The 23,221-nt window shown below is 36.7% G+C and overlaps 1 long non-coding RNA gene across 1 annotated transcript; it reads right to left on the bottom strand.

The window, feature by feature from the left end:
* On the bottom strand, nucleotides 1-23,221 carry LOC126636653 (uncharacterized). Its single transcript, XR_007628110.1, has 5 exons — nucleotides 23,167-23,221; nucleotides 21,326-22,420; nucleotides 15,215-15,342; nucleotides 13,416-13,639; nucleotides 1-11,720 (listed from the first exon to the last, which is right to left on the bottom strand). It is a non-coding gene; the product is annotated as an uncharacterized LOC126636653 (long non-coding RNA).

Genomic DNA, 23,221 nt, shown 5'->3' on the forward strand with positions numbered 1-23,221 from the left:
ATAGACACATTTTGATATAAAAAGTAACCATGAAGAAATTTACTGAATATTTTTTACCACATTGAATGCCACAGCATCAGTAGATTTTCTTGAATCATTTACTGTTTTATACAGACTGTATTAAAAATGAAAGATGTAATGCAGAAACCACCTGTAGGGTTTTCACCATCAGCTTTGGAACTATTCAACAGATTCTGCCTTGAAATGTCAAACTCTTCATTAGTAAGTAAGCAGAATGTATGAGCAAGAGGTAACCAGACCAAAAACCAACATGTGATTTTGTGCAAGATAAATCTTTTTTGTGTAAGATAAATCTCCACGATACTCTCAGCACACTGAAGTTACCACCTGTACCATACCGCTCACAAAGCACTTTGGAAAGGCCATTCTCAGTGCTTTTAATGGCCACATAAGGACCATTTCTTCTCTTCTTCCAGATAATCCTTGGCTTTCAGCACAAAAGCCTGACCATGCCAACAGCTTCTTTATTTGCTGGGATGCTCAAGCGGAAGTTTAAGCGTGAAGAACCTAATGTTCCACAAGGAGTGATTTGAAGGTAAAGATGGGCTGGGAACTAGTTAATGAGGTTCCTGAACCCAGGTGATATTTCCTAATATGCTTTCAGAGAAGTTGTTTGTCAGGGAAAGAAGAGCAGCAAAAGCTACAGCCGAACACCTCACCAGTGCGATGTCAGCGTTTGTGGAGGTCCAAGCTCTTCTGAGTGCTGTAATAAAACAGAAATGTATCAGTCATTACTACCATCAGTAGCAGTGAATGAGCACTGCACAAGCACAGGCAGTCAGTCTCTAGCTGTAGTGTTCACAAATCCAAAACACCAAACAGTAGGCCATCCTGCTCAAGATCTCATGGCCCTGTCCAGTAGCAGAGCTAGACCAGAACACAGCTCTCCTGCTTGATTTTGCTTATAGCTAGCTGTACTCCCAAGTGAGGGGTTCTAGACCTAAAATGCCTCTCCTTTTACACAAGCAAGGTAACGCCCTTTCACCATTTTTCCCCTACCACTGGAGTAAGGTCATGGAGTTTGCACCATGTTTTCAGCAGTATTTCTATTTCAGTGTCAGTTGTGCAGCTGTGGATATTCTTCTTATTAGAAATAGATACATCCACAAAGATAGGTATATTTATATCTATCTTTGTGGATATATCTATTAGAAATAGATATGTCCAAATATATCTGTATCTATCTTTGTGGATATATCTATTCTTTGAAAATAAAGCCTCTGTAGAGGCAACAAAAGATCTAAACTCCTACAAAAGAAGTGTCCCAATCTAGTTGTTATAGGTCTTTATAGGACCTATATGGACTTAGATCTTTTGAATACAATTGCACCAGCATGCAACCACACATACCAGAGATGCACATATTTGCATGTGCAATAATTGTAGCTCAATGTACTGAAAGCTGTAAACTGGTTGGAATATACTGAAAAATTCTGAACTTGAATTTGCCATTTACTCTACCTATTCTGTACTATGACCAAGACACAAACCTCAAACTAAAGAATTTAACCATAACAAGTTAATCCTTGACAAATACTGTCCAGGATTCATTCTGTATTAAAACGTGAGGTCTGCCACATACTTACTATTGGTCAAAATCATGCCCTGAGACAGTGGAATTATGATCTGATACTAATCAAAACCTCACTTCTATCAGATTCAGGAAATACCAAATCTAGAATCTAAACCTTTGGGTTCTGGCTCTTCCCTCATGCAAGATCAACCAAGAATACAGCTGTACATAGGCTATAAGAAAACCCAGACTTACACTTTTGGGTTAATCTTAGCATTTACCCAACATCAAACAATGGAAACTGCAGAACTTAACAATTTATGACATAAGCTTCTCTGAATTTAAGATTTCCCTCAAACAATTAATTAGGATATATTTATTTTGACAGCAACTATTTGCAGACCTATGAGGTAAGACACTAAAACAAACACCTACAGGAGGATTCAACCCACATAGTCAACAGATGTATTATCTTCTACATTTCCTCTGTAAAGTTAACTGTAGGCAGGCAGTAAGAAATCCTAACAGGTGAATTAGCCCACATTTAGATAATGTCTCACGTGAAATTAAGATGTCTTTTAGGAATGCCCATCATGCTCCATTGAATGTAGAATGGAATCTACAGAGAGGTCAGATTAAACAATTATGTTGGCTAAAACTAATTTTTAGACTTAACGATGTATACATCACACCAGTTTAAAAACCTCATGGTTGGTGATGCCAATATTTAGGAGTTTCTATATTTGTGGTAGTGGTGTCTAGGTGGTGGTGTTACTACATGAATGCACCAAGCAAAAGACCTGAGGCATCCTGAAGTATGCTTAACTTAATAGAAAAGCATACCTTAACACTTGGTTTCCCTCACACGTAACAAAAAATTTAACTGGTTGACCTAGCACAGAAAAACATGCATTTTCAAGCTAAGATTTATAGGAAGGATGAGACATTTTCCCAATAAATTATTCTTAAAGCAGCACAGACCCCCCTCTCTACTATCATCAGGATTGCACAATTTCCATGAAATCTTCTTGCAGTCTTTGACAGCAAGACTACAAAAAATGTGAACCTGTCGGATTCTGTGCCATCAGAAGCAGTCATCTGCCTCTTCCAAGTTACTAAGTAAGGCAGATATCTCAAGCTAATTTACGTCTCCTCTTCTACATAGCTCTAACCTCTTGATAAGACAAAAGCATTAAAGACTAACTGTTGTGAACATCCCAGTTACAAACACGTACATATATACACACACGTGTCAATACACATAGAGGTGCACTCTTTTGTAACTGAGTATCAATAAAAAATTTATATTTATTCATGAACTATATCAAAATACAGGAAAGGTTTAGAGATCATGCTTTTCTGTATATTTCATCACTGCAGTTATGCCATCCTTAGTCTTGCTTACATTCAGATCTGCATGTGATTTCTACCTTTTATACCTCACTGCTAAATACAGTACACTGAATCAGTCAATGGGCTGTGTGTTGGTGTAAAGAATATCCTTGGGGGCTAGGTTGGGTTTGTTTAGTTTTTTAATTTTCTTTCTCTTTAGTATTCCTACACTTCATTGTATTTTTGATACAATTTCTGAAATAGAGGGTGCTACATTCTATTGTGCTTAAAAATCTTAAGACTATTACAAACCCAAAACAAATTACTTGAGAAAAAACAAAACCAAAACAACCCTAATTGTGTTTACCCAATTCAGGCAAACTGTTTCACAAGTGGCAATTTCAAACATCCAATCTATTTAGGTCTGGAATACTATGCAGATAGGAACTAAATATTTTTTAAGTATAGATTTCAAGTACAACAAAAGAGTACTTTCAGACGGTGTTATCATTTACTCTTACAGGCACTGATTAAAACATTCCCTTCCTGATCCCATAGACTCTCATTATATAATGTTTTTTATTTATTAAAGAACAATTCCACTAATTTCAAGTGAAACCAGTTTTACAGCAAAAGTTAAGCATGCAAGGGTTTATAATATGATGGCTAACATGCATCTAACAGGGCACAGTAGGCTGGTGAAAGAAGGTATATTGATAATTGGAAAGAAACAAAATCACAGGTCCCTGTAAGTAGGGCTTATTATAAATAAATGAAAAAGTATATGCTTTTTTACAGTAACACTGTAAAAAGAGATGAAATATCATGACAGGTATTACAGAATGATTTGTCCTAAAAAGGGATGTTTAGTAGTACAGGACTTAATGACAGCTCCCTGCCATGCTTAGTTGTATCCCATAACTAAACAAATTGTTGCAACAAGGCCAGTAAGTGATCATTTCATTATAGGAATTTCCTTCATTTTTTGTTACAACATTTGGATAATGTTTACAATTCTGCATTTTTACACATCTGCCACAAAAACTAGGAAAAAGCCTTTTTCTCCTGTTATTCCATTACCAGATATTGAAGACCTCTTGGTGAAGAGGGAACTTACCTTAAGCTCAAGGTATTTTATCACTTTTGATAGATGCATTTCCAGTTTTTAATTCTGGCATCCAAAGGCTCTCCAAAAGGAGCACTGGTTTTGTAATCAGAATTGCCTTTATTATAAGAGCTAAAGAATCGGAGTAAACTAACCTTTTTATTTTTTTTGTTACACAAGTAACAAACCAAAAGTAATCAATCTGTCTCTCCACCAAACACTGCACACCTCAAGAAGTGACTTGTGGACATTAGCTTATCTTAGTTTAAACCTTTCAGTTTTAAATGAAAAAAAATAAACAAGGCAAAGAGTACATTATTTAGTGTAAAGAGTTTAGACACACACAAACTTAACATTTAAAAAGCCTCTAAGGCTGCTAAGTACATACTTTCAACATGTACTTTGGTTTTACTAAGACCAGCTCATGCTCCCACTCATCACATGACACACTCTGCTAACACTGCAAAATGAGATGCGTTAGCACTATCAAAAATGTGATCATTTCCTCAATCCGTGGGAGGGTGGCATCAAAACACTATAAGCAGAGCTGCAGACAAAATCAGAGTGAAAAAGCAGCGTGGTGCACCTAAAACACCAAACTAAGACATAAAGTTAGTGAATAAACACAGTTTTGGGTTTTTTAATAAGTCAATACCACTTGTCCCAGTACCCCTTCACACATATGCACAGGTACTGTCACCTTTAACTGGATATTTTTGTATTTATCCTGTTAGTGTTCCATACATCTTGCAGCACAGTCTATGTAGTAGTTAAATATAGAAAGAGTTGTAAATAAGGGACAGAAAGCAATTCCCTTAAACAAAAAAGCCTTCAGAGAGCCAAGGCCCCAACAAGAATATCTGTAAATGCTTGACTTCGGTGGGAGTGCCTACCTTAAAGTGCGGGGTTTTGTTGTTGTTTTTTAAAAGCCAACAGATGTACACAATTTGTCTGACAGAGGGATTGTTTACAGTTACCAACTATATGAACAGAGTCAACATTCGTAGGGCACCTCACTAGCATGCGTTTGCAAGTGCCACTATAGAGGCATAAGAACAGACCTCACATTTGAAGGGCCTCTCGCCTACCAGGAAATGGAAAGCAAATACGAAGGATGCCGTATCTTCCAGGGGAACACAAAGTGTGTGTGGGAAATTCAGAAGGATATCAGTGGATTAGCATTTACAGCACGTCCTCCAAGCCACAGCTCATCTTTCATGATCCTGTTGCTAATGAAGCATGGTCTTAGATAACGGTCTGGTCAGTTAAAGGTTGTAGTCTGTTTTACCAGTGGCAGACCTACCTCACCTAAATTTGGCTTCAGCCATAAGTCTATTCAAGAAAAACTGGACAGAACCATTTCCAAATTTAGTTTTGATCTTTTTTTCTGAATTAAAGTTTGGAGGGACAACTTTCAGTGTATTCTATGTCACCAATTGAAAACGAACAAATCACCCACAAAGGGGAATGTAGCAGAACAGGAAATTTTCAAGAAGCGATAGGAAATTACATTAAGGTAAAGGCATTTTAACTTAATGAAGAAAACACACACAGAATTTTCTCTAAGGACAGCAAGGACAATATTTAGGTGACAAAGGAAAACAATTACTTTCAGTAACAAAAACATTGAAAGGTATATTCTTAAAGAACTAGCTTCCCCTTTCATTTACACTCTCACTGAAAAATTCTAATTTACAATATTTAACTTAATATTTGTATGAAAATTCTGAAAAATTAGTCTTACAGTGGAGGACCTGAAATGGACTAACCAGAAAGCAGGCACAGCCTAAAAAAATGAAATGGAATCACAGAAAGGTCAGGGTTGAATGAAGGTCATTCTGTCCAATCCCCAAATAGGCACACTTATTTTCATTTTTATAGTCAAAAATAAAATAAATACCAATGAAAACATTTGAGTAAAAAAAAAAGTAATGAGAAGCGAACAAATTTAAAGAATCTATGTCCTAACACCAACCCTGGTAGAGTAATAATTCTCCTCAAGACATTTCACACCAACATTATTACAAGTAACTCTACTGTGCCAGTTTCATTACTGCTATCTTTCAAGAATTAATGCAGGGGATATCACATTGCAGGACTACTGCATAGCCAGCATTCTTTCTGCTTACCCCCAGTTGTCAATAGAGAAATAAACAGGAAAAGGTTGATGACATTTTCAGGAGCAGTAGTCAATGCCTTGGTTATCTAGACAATAAATCATATTTTCATAGGTAATAAGTGGCTTCCTAACACTAATTACATGTGTTTGCTGTGGGTCACATAGCTGGTCATCAGCATAACAAGGAATAGGAGACAGTTCTAGATTTGCAATTGTTCTTCTAGTCAGTGCCTTCATTTTTTGCATAAGTTTAATTTATTTTATCTGGATTTGGTCACTTGTCTACTTATGCACCCAAACACCATTAACAGTGCCTAGACATATTGCCTAGCCAGGCTCCCAGCAGAAGTCTGTCAGCACTTTTCTGCCCATCACTCTCCTTCTTCTGTACCTTCAGAAGCCCTGTCAGTTGCCTTCTACATAAGCTAAGAATATTTAATAGAGCAAATGTCTGTCTTTGAAGACACGACACACTTGCCACCACAGAGATTGAGAACCATCTGTCCCAGTACCATGAGTCGTCTATCAGTCCCCTTCACACCTATGTTTCCTGCCAGACATCTGCCTACTCTCCTCTGCCACCATGTGTGATGCCATGGCTCCAACGCTGTGGGATGGAGCACCACCCACAACGCTCAAGTGTTGGGAGTGCCGCACTCCTGCCAAACGGATGCAAGAGTATTCCATTTCAACTTGACAGGAAGTTAATTCTGCCAATGTGGACAAAGGTGGATATTCCCTATTCACTATGCTGCCAGGTCCTATAGGACAAGTTTTCCACAAGCTATTTTATTTAAATATTACCACGAGCATCGAATTTGGCTCCCACTGCCCCGTCCACCCACTCACTGCACGTACCAAGTTTTCACAACACCACTAAACACAACATAGCACGTTTCCATCCTATTCATTCAGTTAAACTTATTTTCTAATTCTATAAAATGCTCAGTTCAGAAGAAAGGAGGAAGGCTTTACTTTTTAAATACCAACAAGATGGAGCAGATCCAACAGTTCCAAGCAGACAGTGCTACAAAGTACTTTCTTCAGTGTAATTCAGAATTTCTGATGCAAGTCACTTTTCTGGTAGAATGCTAGACTTAATATAATCATGGCAATGCAAAGTGTATGTAAACAAATCACTTGACTGAGGCAGAAAGGACCCCAGAGCATAAGACACAGAGAGGCTGGGCCTTTGACAGAGATTCAACATTAAATTTCGAAACAAAAAAATTGAAGCAGGAAGCTTTCCAGAAAATGAAAAGGAATGTAGTCAAGGTGGAAAAACCTCTATCATACTGAAAATCTTGAAATATGCCAGTATGTGCAAGTTGATTTTAAAAGTTTTGAGATGATATTCCTACTTCTATCCTGGCTGTGGAGTACCAGAACAGAAAAAGACTTATGAACTAGTTAAAGCCCACATCCTTCTGAACTAGGAGAGACAGGCTTTTCAGTTAACAAACCAGCAATGTAAGCTATCCTTGTCTTTACAGTATCTATATCTTTAGATAGGTGTCTTCTGAATACAAATCCTAAATCAGTATCAAATATATCCTCAAAGATCAATATCCCTAATTGCCATTAAAAAACCCCAAAACATTTCTGTTAAAGATTTGCCTATTTTGTTAAATCAGGATCACAGTGTTTGCTTTTTGCATATTCAACATAAGAGATAAAACTACCAGTAGGGGAAAAATACCCCTTTTCTCTAGAAATCTTTTTCACGCCACAAAAGGATCACTCCTACGCAGCATTCAATATTCAACTGTACAGTACTTTTTTTTTTTCCTCCCTAAGCAGTTTACCTAAGTGGTAACATAAAGAAGACATACATGTAATTCACCTGTATGCATTTGCATCTGGTGTATCAGAGAGACCTTGTTTCCTACTCACAGTGCTGGCAATGAAAGGCTTTGATGCCAGCATGCATTACCATGTGTTTCTGCAGAGCTAACTACAAGAATGCTTCCTGTCAAAAAGGAAATGAACCTTGTCACAGCTGGAAAGTCATCATCTATTCTTCCTGTGTAAGTGGTCTGAAGGGATTACATTTCTCAGTTACTGTGTTAATTTAGGCTTTTAATGTCTTTTATCATGAGTATTTAAGGCTATTAGTTAGGAAAGATTGATATCACTATGGAGAAGAGCACAAAGATTCCTATCAGACCTGTATACAATGAAATACTTCAGTCACTAGTTTATTATTTTTCAATTATTTATTTATATTCCCAAAATGACAGTTCACTGTGTCAAATTGATTTACTAGCAGCCAATATTGCATAATGCAATATAATCATATCAGATGATGGTATTTTTATGCCTGAACGGTCCACCTAACTTTTCTAGAAATTACTTGTCTCTGCTGTGTGACCTGCTACTCTTTCAGGCCTGCAAGTGGAATTTATTTAAAAGGGGGCAGGGGAAATATGAAAATTATGTATGTGCTTATTGTAAAACATTTGAAAAGACCAATGCAGATCAGAGATGTGGTGTTCCAAATTCCTTGATCTTCCAGATTTTCCCCATACCATGCTTAGAATACCTCAAAACCGTATCACTCTAAGCACTTAGAGTTCCTCAAATTTCAGCAACAGTGGAAGCACTGGGTAGTCACAAATTCAAACACAAGTCTTTAATGCTGTAAAGTCACATTAACACACAATAATTTCAAAGGGAGAAAGACAAGCATAGAAGTTTAAAATCTTTGCCTTGTGAAAGTCAACTATAGCAGGTTTAAAAAGGTGCACCTATATCAAGATTATTGACAAGCACTCAGCAAAAGGACACATACCTGTAAATAATTAATGACTGAGTAAATACTATTTCCAAATACATGCACTACATTCACATGTTGGATGTAATAAACAGGATTACTCATTCTTTAAACACTTCATAATGAAAACACAGTTATTTTCATGACACATTTATGAGGGCAATTAAAGTCCAGCTATTTTGAAAACAAAGTATTTTAGAAAACAATGAAGTTAGTTTATATTATACTCAAAAATTCTACTGGTAAAAGTATTTCTGCTAATTCTAAAGTAAGAGTGAATTGTAGAGTTGATATTTTATGCAACAGTATTCAAACAAGAAAGATGCAAAAGGGGATTTAATCCTCAGTTGTTTGTGTGGATTAACAGTTTTTTGCACCACGGAAATGAGGCTTACATTGCTCAAAGAATAAAAGCCCTTAACTTGCATGAGAGAACTTAACTACTCAGGGGAGTTGTTGAAGCATTTGATGAAGAGAAGGTGCTAAAACAGTGACCTCAGTAGAACCAAGGGCCAATATGGAAAAATCTGGGATTTAAACAGCAGGCTTCAAGATGAAAGCCAACTCTGAAAGTCAAGCTGTGCCATTCTGTGTAACTATTTGTAATAATTTTCCCCACTTCCCTGAACATTTGTCATCTTTAAGGTGGAAAAACCATCACAGAAAAACCACAAAAGTCAAAAATCTAGAGTTTTAACTCCTACAGGAGAGTCAGAACCTTTTTAGAGCTATGAAGCAGAGACCAATAATATAGAGAACATTTTCTGTAATACCCTTGTGAATCCAAGTGTAGTTCAAAGGTGTAACATACCAATTCACAGACTAGGAAAATATTTATTGTTTTCATTTCTACTCATTTAAATGAGAATTATAACTGTATATTCAATGAATTTAAAGTCATTTCACAATGACTTAATATAACAACCTTTCTGAAATGCTTTGTAGAAAAGTAGAGCTACTAGGACTTTCTAGCTATTTCAATTACTCTTTAAAAAAAAAAAAGTAAGCATAACTGCCTATTTCCAGCCCATTTAATAGCTTTAAATGAAAATTTCAGAATTCTGACAAAGTTGTCATCATAGGCAGCACTTGCAGTGCAAACTCCCTGGAAATACTGACACATTCTCTTTTTTTTTGAAGGAGAAAAGGAGGGTTGGTTAAGTCTTCTAAAGTTAAGGGACAAAAGTCCAGAGGAACCTGGAATATGGATGATTCAGCCTTTCATTCTTGACGTATAGATAAGGTGTATCTACACAGTGGGAAATTCTGACCCATTTAGACCAAAAGGTCTTGAATTCCCTTGATTAAGTTTCAGACTCCATAAAGGTCTCACAAGCATTATAACACTTATGATTTTAAATGAAAATCATGAAGGTTAGACTATCAATAAATCAGTCCTATTAGGAATCAGCTTCATTCTTCCCAGTTAGCTTTTGGACACTGATTATAGGACCTGATACTCACAGATGCCTCTATGATCTTCCCTTCTTTTATAGAAACTATTGGATAGAACTCAGCCACTGAAAAGATTAGACTGCCCTCTCTCTGTGGCTTCTTGCTAACTACTTGATCTGTAACTTAACAGAACAACAGCCACACACTTTCAAGAAATTCACAGTGATAAATAATAGTTAGCATTTTCCTATAGTCACAACCCCCCCCACTATACTCCCAATCAGTAATATGGCATGCCTCCATAAAATTTTAGATGATAAAACTGTACTTTGTGGCTGACACAAGGCAATAAAACTTGGTTATATTGTTTAACATCAGTAGAATTCCCCGTGAATTCAGACCTTTAACTCCCATGCTCTGTCAGCAGTACACACAAGCCACCCTTGTACATAAATGCATTAATTATACATGAATTAAAAGCATCACTAGATTTAGTGTATCCTCAGTTTTATTTTCTGAGGGAAGAAAAATGGCTGTGAGAACATTATTTTGAATTGTAATATTACATTAATTTGCAACACAGAAAATAAATATTTGAAATACATTAAGTAAGGCGTAGGTGACATTAACTAATATTGTCATGGAGTTTGGTTTTTTGGTTATTTTATCCTTTAAAATATACATAGACCTAATTGCCATAGTCATAAAAATCTTAAACCTTCATACAGAACTGCCCTTTTTATAAACTGGAGATAGATTTTACTAAATAAATTCTACTGTTTAATACCAAAAAGAATGAAGATTTCCAACTCATACATTCCAGCTGTCCTCATAGCAAATAGGTAAAAATCATCGTTTTAAACTCTCACATCGGTATGTAGTTCACACTGAGGATCTCGGGTAAAAAAGAATGCTAGAAAAGCATTGGAAAAGTAAAAATTCCCCTTTGACGTTGTTCATTTGCTGCCCCCTCCAGGTGAAAAACAAACAAAGCACCACAAGATAGCAAGGAAAAACAGCTGGTTTTCCAAGGCCCGTTAGGAAAACGTCGCTGGTAACCTTGTGACAGCAGACCTTTGTTAGTTTAAAAGAATTTCTTAAGGGGTAACAGCATCAATAGACTCTAAAATATAGTTCCCGAGTGACTGTGTTGGGTATAACGAGAGACAACGCTGGGACAAGGAGGAAATGAGGCTACTTGCTTTGGCATGCTGGAGTTCTGCAGGGGCTTGGAGTCACGGTCAGTATGGTAGTGTTGTCTCGATGCCATTCAGCCATCAGCTGCTCAATCTATGCTGCAGGACACACAGCTGGCTTGAGCTGTGTGCAACTGAGCCGGCTGCGACCGGCAACAGATCCTGTTCTGCTGTGGGGTCAGGGCCTTCAGCAGAAAGAATTAAGAGACAGACACAGGCTGGAACTAAAGGTAATTGCTGGTTTCAGGAGTTTGCGCTTCAGGGGGCTGTAAGAAAGAAACAATGTTGACATGAAGTTTGTTTTGCTGTACAAAACTAAGTCAAGCGAGAGCTCAAGTCAGGACTAGGTGTGAAAAGTTCAAGTTCCTAATCTTGGTGGTAATTACAAGCAGCATTGCAGGGAGAGCTCCAGAGACCCAGCCCATAAATGCTCCCTTTGCTTTCGAAACAGAAAGCTAGTGCGTTCATCAGATAACATGTTTAACATGAAACCTCAGAAAAAATTTGGATTATCATACTCCGCTGATTCAAAAATAACTGTGGCAATGATATAGTAATGTAATGTGCTTATACTTCTCTAATTTAAAACAGAGGAAAGTTTTGTTAACTACTTTATTTAAAAAAACCCAAAAAAAACCCCAAACAAAAGACAAATGCCTAAATGAAAGGTACATCAATAGCACACTGGTCTACTCACTACCTACTAACAAAGCTGCTAACTTACTTCAAGTAATTAGGCCTTTTTTTCCACTTTTGCCTTTTTTTATTGTACCTATTTCACAAGCTCCTAAAACATACATTTATTTCTTTCCACATGAGCAATAACAGCATCAAAACAGGAAATCCAGATTCAGGATTTAAATTTCCAATTTAGGAAATCCATATTATACTGTATATATATATATATATATATAATGTATATATTATATGTATATATACATATAATAATGTGTATATATTATGTATATATGTATATTATGTATAGTATATATATGTGTGTATATATATATGTATATTATGTATATACATAAATACTTCATTCCTAGAAAACATTGGGATAAAGAAGCTATTTGGGGAAAAAAGTTTGACAATTTGAATTAATTTATTAATACACAACTGTAGAAGTCAGAAGTGACTTCTATAGTTAAACTATTATGAAAATGTTTTCTAATAATGTATGGCCATTAACATAACGGCCATATGCATGGCCATTAACAACAATAAAAAAAAGAACACGCCCGAAACCAAATTCACATACTTAGGAGAGATGAGAGAAACAGATGAACACAAACTTCTCTATCTACAGATTAGGAAAGTTATCAGAATATGTGGTAATGTCAACTCTGGTGGCTACCAGAGATGACTATTTCTTCATCTAAAAAAACCCAACCTTTTCTGAATAATAGGATAGCATCAAATGCCTTCTCAACTTCTCCTTGGAAGAAAGGATGCGTTTGAGGTCAGGCAAAGTGTTGGTGTTAACTCTTACAACTGCAGATAAGTAGAATTTTACAGTAACTGATAAAACTGGTGTTCAGTAAATATGACTCTTGAAAATGCAGCCTTGACTACAAAGGAAGCTGTTTTTTCACCTAGTTAACTTATAGAATTCCAAGAGGTCTCACAGCACCTCTCTTGGCTCTTCCAAGAGCCTGTCTCAATGACTCCACTTTGTTGTTTCTTGTAACAAAATGTAATAGAAAACTTTTAGCAGCACCTTCTGATCAGCGCCTTCTTAATTTATCAAAAGCCTGGTACTACCATAAACCAAGTAGAAGGCAGCTATTTGAATAGGGTACCTTATTTTTTTTCAGGCTATTCAGGTGTAACTTTCTTACAAAAGTTATAAATTCAAACAAATAAATGTGCCAGACTATCAAAAGTTCTGCAGTGAAGGAACAAAATTGCAAGTTTTGCTGTAATAGAGGTGGTACCTATTGTAAGTATGGCTTTTAAATTACCTTGAATCCTTCTTTCTAGTTGCTTTTGTGTTGCAGCACACAGGATTATCTTCAGGTTTCTTTCTTCTGTCCCTCTCTTTCATTTGTGGGTTTGTTTTTTTTATGATGGATTTGTTTTGTGATGTCCACTCATTTGATGTCTGGTTTTGAATACTTGATCCCAAAATGAAGACAAGACTGATGTAGAAGTTCTGTGATTTTCCATATACTCCTTCAACTCTTCTCTAGATTGCCAATTAACAAATAAATTATGTAAACTAATTCCAAAAGAAACACAAAATATACTATCAACCAATATTTTATAATACCATCAGTGATGGAAAGACTGAAAAATCTCAGATATTATACTTTCAGGTGAAAGACAAAGTCATAGAGAAAATAAACCTTGCTCCTTATTCTGTATTATGTTTGTGAAACACACATAAAATAGAGCTCAAAAAAAGCCATTTTTTTGGGATATCTTTTGTTCATTTTCTTTTGTTGTTTGTTTGTTTTTTATCCTTTAGGACAAAGTTAGATCCAAGTTAAATGTAAGTAATTTTGAGGAAAGAACTGCTATGTTTTACTCTTGCAAATACAATGAAAAGGCAAGTGACTCACAGAAATGTTTAACTGCCATTCATACACACCCAGGAAGTACAGATTGTCATTACGGGATGCACACTTGCACTATCAAATTGCTAAAGTTCTGCTTGACTCAACAAAAGATAAAACCAAAATTAGGTAAGCACAAATTATAATCATAAAAATGACAGCATTTGGAAAGCCTCTACTGTGTTTGACATACTTGCCATGACAATAAATATCCCTTTCCTTTTAAAAGTGACAATGCAGGAAGGAGAAACATGATTTTCAAGTGTCTCATTTGACCTGAATCCATTTGGTTTACCAGATTACAATGTATTTATCATCCAAAAGCTTAATCCGACAACACACATTTTAAGTAGTTGTCTTTTCTAAATTTCCTCAGCAAAACTTCTAACAATCACTATATGTGTAGATAAAGAGCAAAACAACCTTTCACATGATAAAGCTGTTATATTGAAAGGAATTGACTTATGAATATCCAAATATTGTTAAAATAGCATATAATTCTAATTACACTGTTAAGACTAATACAAACATCAGTGAAATGTCAGCCATTTCCAACCTAAAATAGAAGTTTAAGAAACACAGTGCTGCATATATACTTTATAAAACTAGGGGAAAAGAAAATGCATTACATGATTGAGAAGATAGCCAGTGTTTGCTTCAGAGTAAGTGAAATACTTTAATCCACAGCATTATTCGGCACAGAATCACTTAATCTGACATAGTTTGTACATTACTGCTTTTGTATTAGCAACAAACTAAGAAAGTACCCAAAATTCTCTTTGTCCTCCCCCCACCTTTTAAACAAGATATAAAATCTGATGTTAATTGTTATATAAAATCAATCAATCTCAAAACAGTTGTACCAACTCTGAAGATGATTTGTAAAAACCAGAACTTGGTAATGTGAGACATTTCAGCACACTGCTATTTACAGAAAGAAAAAAATAAAGACTTCTTTTCCTCACCCAGTGTCATCAAGACTTATTTATTAAATTGCCAGTTCTTTTTAATGTGATGACACAGCAATGCATCAGATTACAAGAACTGCTGCATTATGGAGTCTCTAGTGACTGAAAGAAAAGGAGGCATAAATTGGAAAATTGCCGATTTTGTGACCACTTACAGATTAAAGAATTATTCAAAATCTTACGGATTTTTTTCATATGCTGTATACAAGACAGCATTATGAATAAACAAACACTTACCTGACCTTCCAATTGAGTGTACACCAGTTTCTCCAGCGTGGTTCAGTGGTCAAGGCACCACCAACACATGTAAGGATACTGTGATGGAGCTGAAGCCGGTGACCTGAAGGGTCTACATGTCACAGGACCTAAGGAAGAAATATGTGAACTTTTATAAAGCCATGTACTGTACGGTACACACATGACGTTCAGCAATGTACAGCCTACAAACTCAGAACATACAGCAGCTGCTAAAGAAGATGACATTTTTCATAATTTATTTTAGTGTGTTAAGACTCACAATGTATCTCCCACAACACAAAATACAACCTATATTAAAAAAACTCAAATAAAATCCCAACCCACCGAGATTGCTAAGCCAAGAAATAAAAATTAGGAATTGCCAAAATTAAAGTTGCTTTGATAACCTTAATTTCGTTGTTTTTTGTGTATCAACTCTCTTCTCTAAAGAATAAAAATGAAGCACTACCCGTTCTACACACTGAATTTCAAAAGGATCACTGGAGGCAGAAATTTATATACAGTGAAGTCAGGCAACTGAAGATTTTTCAAGTGTACCCACCCACACAGATGAGTGTTTGGCTTTTAAACCTGTACCAAGAGTTTTCTTAACTTTTTGTTTGCTTGGTTTGTTTTCTTTTTGATGTTTAACAAGTTTTAGGCTTTATTTTTTGAATCAAAATACCTAAGAAGTTAAAACATAAATTCCAGATTTCACAAAAGGGAATCGTATGTATATGCCAGAAACCTCTGATGCTTGAACTGATTGTCATTTGAATAATGGCAGCAATAGTAAACAGAAGTGATTGTGTAGCCTCTTATTTTAATGCTGGTTCACATGTCTGACACTAAATCCCTTCTGTCCACTTCAGACCAAACTGTTGCCCAAGTTATTCTCATCTTCTGAAACTTCCCATTATTTTACTCTTTGCCCACTTTGCCCTGTCCCAGTAGCAGTTTTTCTAACATGCCAAATTCTGCTGAAGTTCATCTCCTCTTTTCAATCTTTTCCTCTAACAACTTCTCACAGGTTTTCCAGCTCCACCAGTCCTCAGTATACAATTTTTTTTTATATGCTGTCTACAAAAGAATTAAAATTCTTTGCAAGCCAGGCACCAAAGAAAACTGGCAAGTTTTCTCAGATCCTGTCCCTGCCTCCCTAAAACAGTCTGTCACACCTAGCTTCCTGCAATAAGGTATCATCTTTGCTCACTGCATTTTTCAGAGACTGTGAAGAGGCCAAATCTCAACAGATTTTTGCATCAGGAATGTGGCCTTTCATCTATTCTAATAGATGACACCCTCTGAAAAAGGTTTATAAATTTCCTGCAAGCCACAGACTATTAGGGCTTTTTAAATAAAAGGTATCCACAGTCCTATGGTTTCCACTTGAAAACATTATGAACGGAAGGTTTTCTCCATGTGCATTCTGAAAAATTGGCTGAATCATTTTGGTTGATTTGTTTTGAAAGGAAAAGTATTAGTTGTAGGCAAAGAACAGTGGTAAGAAATTTCAGTCAAAACAGTTTAAACAAACAAACAAAAAAGCAAGACAGAAGAACAAGTGAAAACAGTATCCTTTAAACAAATAACAACACTGGTAACACAGCAGATCATCTAGAGTAAAAAAAAAATGCAGTGTGGTTTCATAACTCTAAATACAAAACGTGCAGTAAAACACAGAAGTGAGAGATGTAGGTACGTCGTAAATTCATTACTGATTTCAGTGAAAGGGGCCATCTTTAACATAATATTGTGGGGGTATGTATACATCAGCATGAAGAAGAACTGCTGCTAGAGACGTACAGCCTCTACCACTATTAAAGATAACTTAGAAAATCAAACATTGATGGTATAAGAATGCATAGTTCCCCCCTGCTCCACTTTTGTTCACCCTGCAAGAGACAAAGCTAGATAGAGTTCTTTGAAAGTTGCTTTAGGATTTAAGAAGTGTTGAAGTTAGCCATAAGAATTGCTCATTTAATGAAACTGAAGCTCATATATATTCATTGATAGGCTGCTATACATTTCCCCATAAGATTCACCTTGCTTCACTTAATGAGATTAACTGAAGACGGCAGTCTGAAATCAGAGACATGGACAAGTCTCTTCACGTAGCTCTGCTCCAACACAAGTCTACGTCTTTTTTTGTAGGTCAAGATCTGAGGAATTGAAACTGGTAACAGCATGAACTGCAACATGCACCTTTGAGACTGTTAAATCTCCAAAAAGGAATCAGAAAGAGACTAATCTTTTGGGTCAAAACAGATCTAAATTGAATATTGAACCTGGTCATCATCAAGAGTATTACAATTCTGGTATTATTCCAGTCACATTCACACAAAACTAAATCCAGAAAAGCTTCAGACATGAAGCACTCTTCAGCTTCAACATGTTAAGCAGTACAGTATCCCCACTCCCAGTTTGATAACACAACAAACAATAAAAGTGTGATGTAATAGAGTCTTCCCTGTATGAAGAAAGGATACCTGCCTCTTTCAGATGGAAATAAAGCTGTCACTGAGTAAGATGAAGCAAGACTTGTAAGGAAGATAAACTTGTTGCTACCAACTTAACAAGGAAGAATTTCCTTTTAAACTAACAGACAACTAGCTATGCAACCAAGCATTTACCAATTGCCAAAATAAGCCCATCAGAAACTCAAAGCGACATAAAAACTCAAAAATCCAAGCACCTCATCATGTCCTGCATCCAGATTCCCTGCACTGAGTGTTGTTGCCTTCTTTTCTCCTCTACCTCCTTAGCTGCTCAGTTGCTAGCTCAGTGCAGCTCCCACATCCCACCACCATTGACTGCTTTGTTTAGTGCCTTCAAGAAGACTGTAAGAACTTCCTAGTCCTTCCCCCAGCCATTCAAAACACAGCTCCAATCTACCTAATGAGTTTTAAAGCCTTCTTCCACCAATTAAAACAAATTTACTTGGACGTACATTTGCATTAAGCAAATATTTAGCACTGGGGAAAAAGGGAAAATAACTGGGAAAATCGTACAGACCTTGATCCATTCCTTGGCTGCATTAAAGGCCACAGTTTGTTACAATAGGTTAAAATCAGAGTAAATACATTAATTTAAATCAGAAGAAAAACATTTATCCACATTAAACAATTAACATAAATGTTCAAACTTAACTCCTATGTAGTTTAAAAGTATTTTGTGCTTATTAAGTAATATGAGGTCGACTTAGGCTGAGATGCACAGTATTTCAGAATAAAGAACATTTATTGATTATGAAGACATAATTTGACCATGGGGCCTCTGGCAGAAAATCCAAGGTTAGCTCAACTCTGCAAATGCTTAATGCACTCCCAATGTCAAAACAGAACAAAAAACCAAAACATGATAACAAGGAGCTCTCAAATATTTCAAACCATAATTTAAAATGAGTTAGGAAAATATATCCCTGAGGTGGAGTTATTTTGATGTGAATTATAGAGCACATGAAAAATATTGAAGGAACAGATACTTAGGAAACATCAAAATACCCAAGCCTCAAAGGATTATTTTTAGAGGCATACACAGTGTACTTTACATGTCCATTTTCTTCTAAGCGCATTTGCTAACACTCTAAATTTGGTCTGGAGAAACTACTGGTTGGAGGTTGCAGGTTTTGCAAAGAGGATTTCTGTTTAATGGGAAATGGAAGCATTTCCATGAAACTAATCGTTTCCTGTAAAGGTTTTAATATAAAAATCACTCAGCTTTTGTAGCAACTTCTGAACTCTTTTTTAAGATTTGAGATTCAAAGGCCCAAAGTAATGAAAGGCAGCACGAATAATCTTTCTGGTCTTTTGCCTCTATCCCTGATGCAGACAGAAGACTGTCACCACACAGCCTACGCAACTACCGACAACTGTTTTAATTTAGAAAAGTGAAAAACAAATAACATGACATAATCTCATACAAGAATCTCCCAGAATGACAAACTGATAATTTTATCCCAAGTAAGAAATTAAGAAGAAACTTCAGTATTGTAGCAATTTGTACATTTTTTCCCAGTAACCACTTAGGCTTTCACTCAGGTCAAAAGCTACAACAAGCATAGTGTACCAAATTACCTTAGAAATTACAGGTGAAACTTGACACTAAGTTAAACAGAACCTTACACAAGTGCAAAGCTACATTTAAAACTTGTTTCAAAAACTATCCCCATAGCAAGCAGGAAGGCTCTCATTCCCATTTTATTAGCTCTGCAAGCAGAACAAATCAGCAAAGGACAGTTCCTTATCATGTTACACATTTTTTTCATTAGCAGGCATTAAATAAACATTTAGAAAGGCTTCTTTGCTCACATTTATCACAAAAATGTAAACAATAATCACAACAAATATAAAATATTTGCAATTCTATACTACTATTGAGAACTTAAAAATTATTATTTAACCAATTTAATTTTTCTCCAGGAAGCTAAAATTAAGTAAACTTCCTGCATGTTAACATAACAGTGAATAGCAAGTTATAATTTTCAAAATTCACTGTCCCCAGACATAACGCAAATTGTCAAAAGAGTATCTTGGAAAATCTAGTCCCAGGTTTTCTCACTGCAATTGTAAGGGAGATGGATTTTTGATCACCACGTCTCCCATCAAAAAGGAATGAAACCACTCATTCAAGAGACAATTTATAATTTCTTAATAAAAAACAGATATCCTTTCACTTACAAAAACATTGTTTGCATAAACACTCATGAGTCTCTTCACTGTTGTAGTCATCTCTATTTTGAAATACTGTGAATTGCAGCTGTCTTTCCACATGCTTTCCTTCCTAATCCCTTAGAGAAAAAGTTATACTGGCCTGCGGTCTTATTGTTGGCTTGCAGTCACACACAATTAAGTGAAGATGCTGTAAGTCATTGCGAAGCAAATAAAATACTTGTTTTGCTTTTAGTTCTAAAAATTACTGGTTTTCCAATCAATTTTTCACCAGGAAGTCTGCTATAACCTTCTGTAAGAATTCTATCTCTGGCCCTTTCAAAAGTAAAAAGCCTCATACAACCCAATGTATGCCAAAAACAACGAAGACATCAAAATTAGACTGTGTAACATATAACTCAATCTAAACCATTCAAAACCTTTACCGTGACATTGATGCAATGCTTGGCCTGGCTACAGTTACTGGAAGCCCTGTCATTCCACATTCCCCAACGTTCCTAACATTGTCAGTTTTCTTACCTGACCACTGCCACAAACTCCAGAGTACACCCCTGAGCCATCACCTTATTTTACAATTACCTGTTTTTTCACTTGGCCCTACTGAGCAATCAGAACCAAATCAGTGGTTCAAAGCATAAAGCAGGAATTTGATTCATATTAACAGAAGCAGGCATGGAAATCTTGCTAAAATCAATTAATCGCTGCAATCACCCACAACACTGAAAGGTTAAACAGCACAATGCCCCGACTACCTTTGTACACAATCTTTCAAGATTTTACCCACAGGCTAAATTCATAGCTTTACTGAGGGCAAAACACTTGCAATTAGTAACAGAAACGTTATTTAATCAATGAGAGAAAAAATACAAAAGAGAATAATAAGTAAATAAGGAACATCAGTAGTTAATGCAAAGGTGAACAGCAGGAGAATACTGGAATAATGTCCTTTTGTGATTTAGGAGACACAGATGATCTTACTCAGTCAAGGTCTTCCATTTATAAATGGAGACAATACTTAGCTAATAGCAGTGTCACAAAACTTGAAAAAGCTAAAAAAAGCATTAACCTTGATAGAAGTACCTTTACAGTAATGTTAGAGCCATTAAAAAGCTAATAATATTGAAATAATTGGAATATGATGATCAACTACTCCTAGAAACATTCAGAATCCAAAATAAAAAATGAGACAGGATTTTGCAGAATGAAGGAACATCATCCGAATGTGAACATTTACAACATATTTTTAGAATTTTTGGAATTCTTACATTTTCTTTTCTTAAAACAGCATAAAGATGTTTTACAGCAGCTTCTGATGGTAACATTTACAGCTCACACTGAAACTGCAATAAATTCTGTATTGACCAAATAAAAGTTATTTGCACAGATAAGTTTATAGCTGAGGAGGCCACTGTATGAGAACGAAAAACAGAACTTGACTTACTGGTAAAATCACTGTGTGGACATCTAACCATATCCTGATAAGGGCAAGCATGTTACATGAAGATTTCTTATCTGCTCAGTTTCAGATGAGAGATACACCATGCACTGGGACGAGGTCTCCTCTGATGGCTGTTTCTGTGCAGTTTCTGGGCATCTTGTGACATAAAAGCACTTTCAGAGATGAGGCACTGGTAGGTTTCTTTTATCCGCTTGTGTGATTTTTCAATGATTTTCCATTAAGATCCACTTGGTCGTGGGATAATGCACATTTAAAACCACGATCCACAGCATGACCCTTTCAATGGATTTGCTCAGCTTTCTCTGGCTCTAGTGCTCTATTGCACATGTTGTAAAAGTGCTGCCTTCTCTCAGAATCCAGCTTTAAGGCACAAGCATCTTCCACAGAACGAGCTGACCCTCCACATCTACCTTGCAGCTATTTTCGTTGTAATGTTTACACCTTGGTTCAGCTCTAGGGGTTTTTATCTCCCCAGCAAAGGTCTGGGTTCTAACACTGTAAAATGAGAGAGATGCTAAGATTCACAGACTGGGCTTCTCCATCCTTTCTCTTGGAATATAGAAGAGAAGTCAGCACTGCAGGATTTGTCAAGTTGCAAATGAGCCGCTGCTTCTCCAAACAAGGTGTTCACTTCACAGCAGTGAGAGGCCTAAGGATTATGTCCAGGTTCATGCCACAATAGCGAGAACTCCTATTTTGAGGCATCTGATACACAGGCAATAGGACAGTTATTTTTTGCAAGATTTTATTTGCTTTCATTATTTTCATCTCCCATGCTATAAGACTCATTTCCACTTTGGTCCATTTTAGGATAGCCTGGAATCTGACCTGCCATATCTGTCTCACACATTTGAGCCGGGTGTATCCTGATCTTACTCTTAATCCTCCTTATTAAATGGCAGAGCTTGCTCCTGTATATCTCCACCTGAAATATTTCCACCAGACCAGGCCATCTGGGTTTAAAAAAGCACAGCAGCATGTTGTGATGTCCTTGGGGTGATGGGCAGGTGCACTGACAGAAACCATTGGTATTTGTAGTTAAATTCATTAATCTTCTGTAGTTGCTGGTAGACAAATCTATGGACGACAATAAGCAAAAGAGTTAAAATTCACTTATCCAAACTCTAGGCATTCTAAGTATCCTACCCAAATTCTAACATGCAGTGAAACCCAAATTCAGATTCCAGTCCTTGGGATGCCCACAGATTTTAAGACTATCTGAAAGAAGTGAGGGTTCTGTATGAGAAAAATGATGCCATAAATGACTGGTGACTCGAGTCACCTATTGAAATTAAAAATTAACTACAGGTTAGTAACATTACGGCATTTCTGTGTTAAGTTTATAGCAGCTCCTGTTAAGAGACAGGCAATAGTGATTTTAAATCTAAAACTGATCTTAAAAGCCAAGCACGCTGGTGAGAAATCTGCACCCCTCCAACCCCAACAGCCATCATCCCAAGCGCATCCCAAACACAGCCCAACATTCCGCCGCCAAAGCCCACCGGCCTTTTCCCAGCAGCACGGAAAGGCAGAGATTAAGTGGAGCAACGCCTTACAACAAAGATCATGAAACCAAGATCATGAAACCACAGACTGGTTTGAGTTGGAAAGGACCTTGAAGATCACCCAGTCCCAACCCCCGTGCCACAGGCAGGGACACTGGAACAGGTTGCTCCGAGCTCCAGCCAAGCCAGACTTGAACACTCAGAGGGATGGGGCATCCACGGCTTCTCTGAGCAACCTATTCCAGCGCCTCCCCACCCTCAGAGCGAAGCGCCCCCGCCTCCTCTCCCCCCCGCGACATCCCAGCCGCCTCCACTCACTCCCGTCCCGCTCCATTCCCGCCGCCTCCCCCTCCCGACGCCCCTGGGGGAGGAG

This window comes from Myiozetetes cayanensis, unplaced genomic scaffold (assembly GCF_022539395.1).
Source record: "Myiozetetes cayanensis isolate MyiCay16 unplaced genomic scaffold, myiCay2020 scf1, whole genome shotgun sequence".
Taxonomy (NCBI): Eukaryota; Metazoa; Chordata; class Aves; order Passeriformes; family Tyrannidae; genus Myiozetetes; species Myiozetetes cayanensis.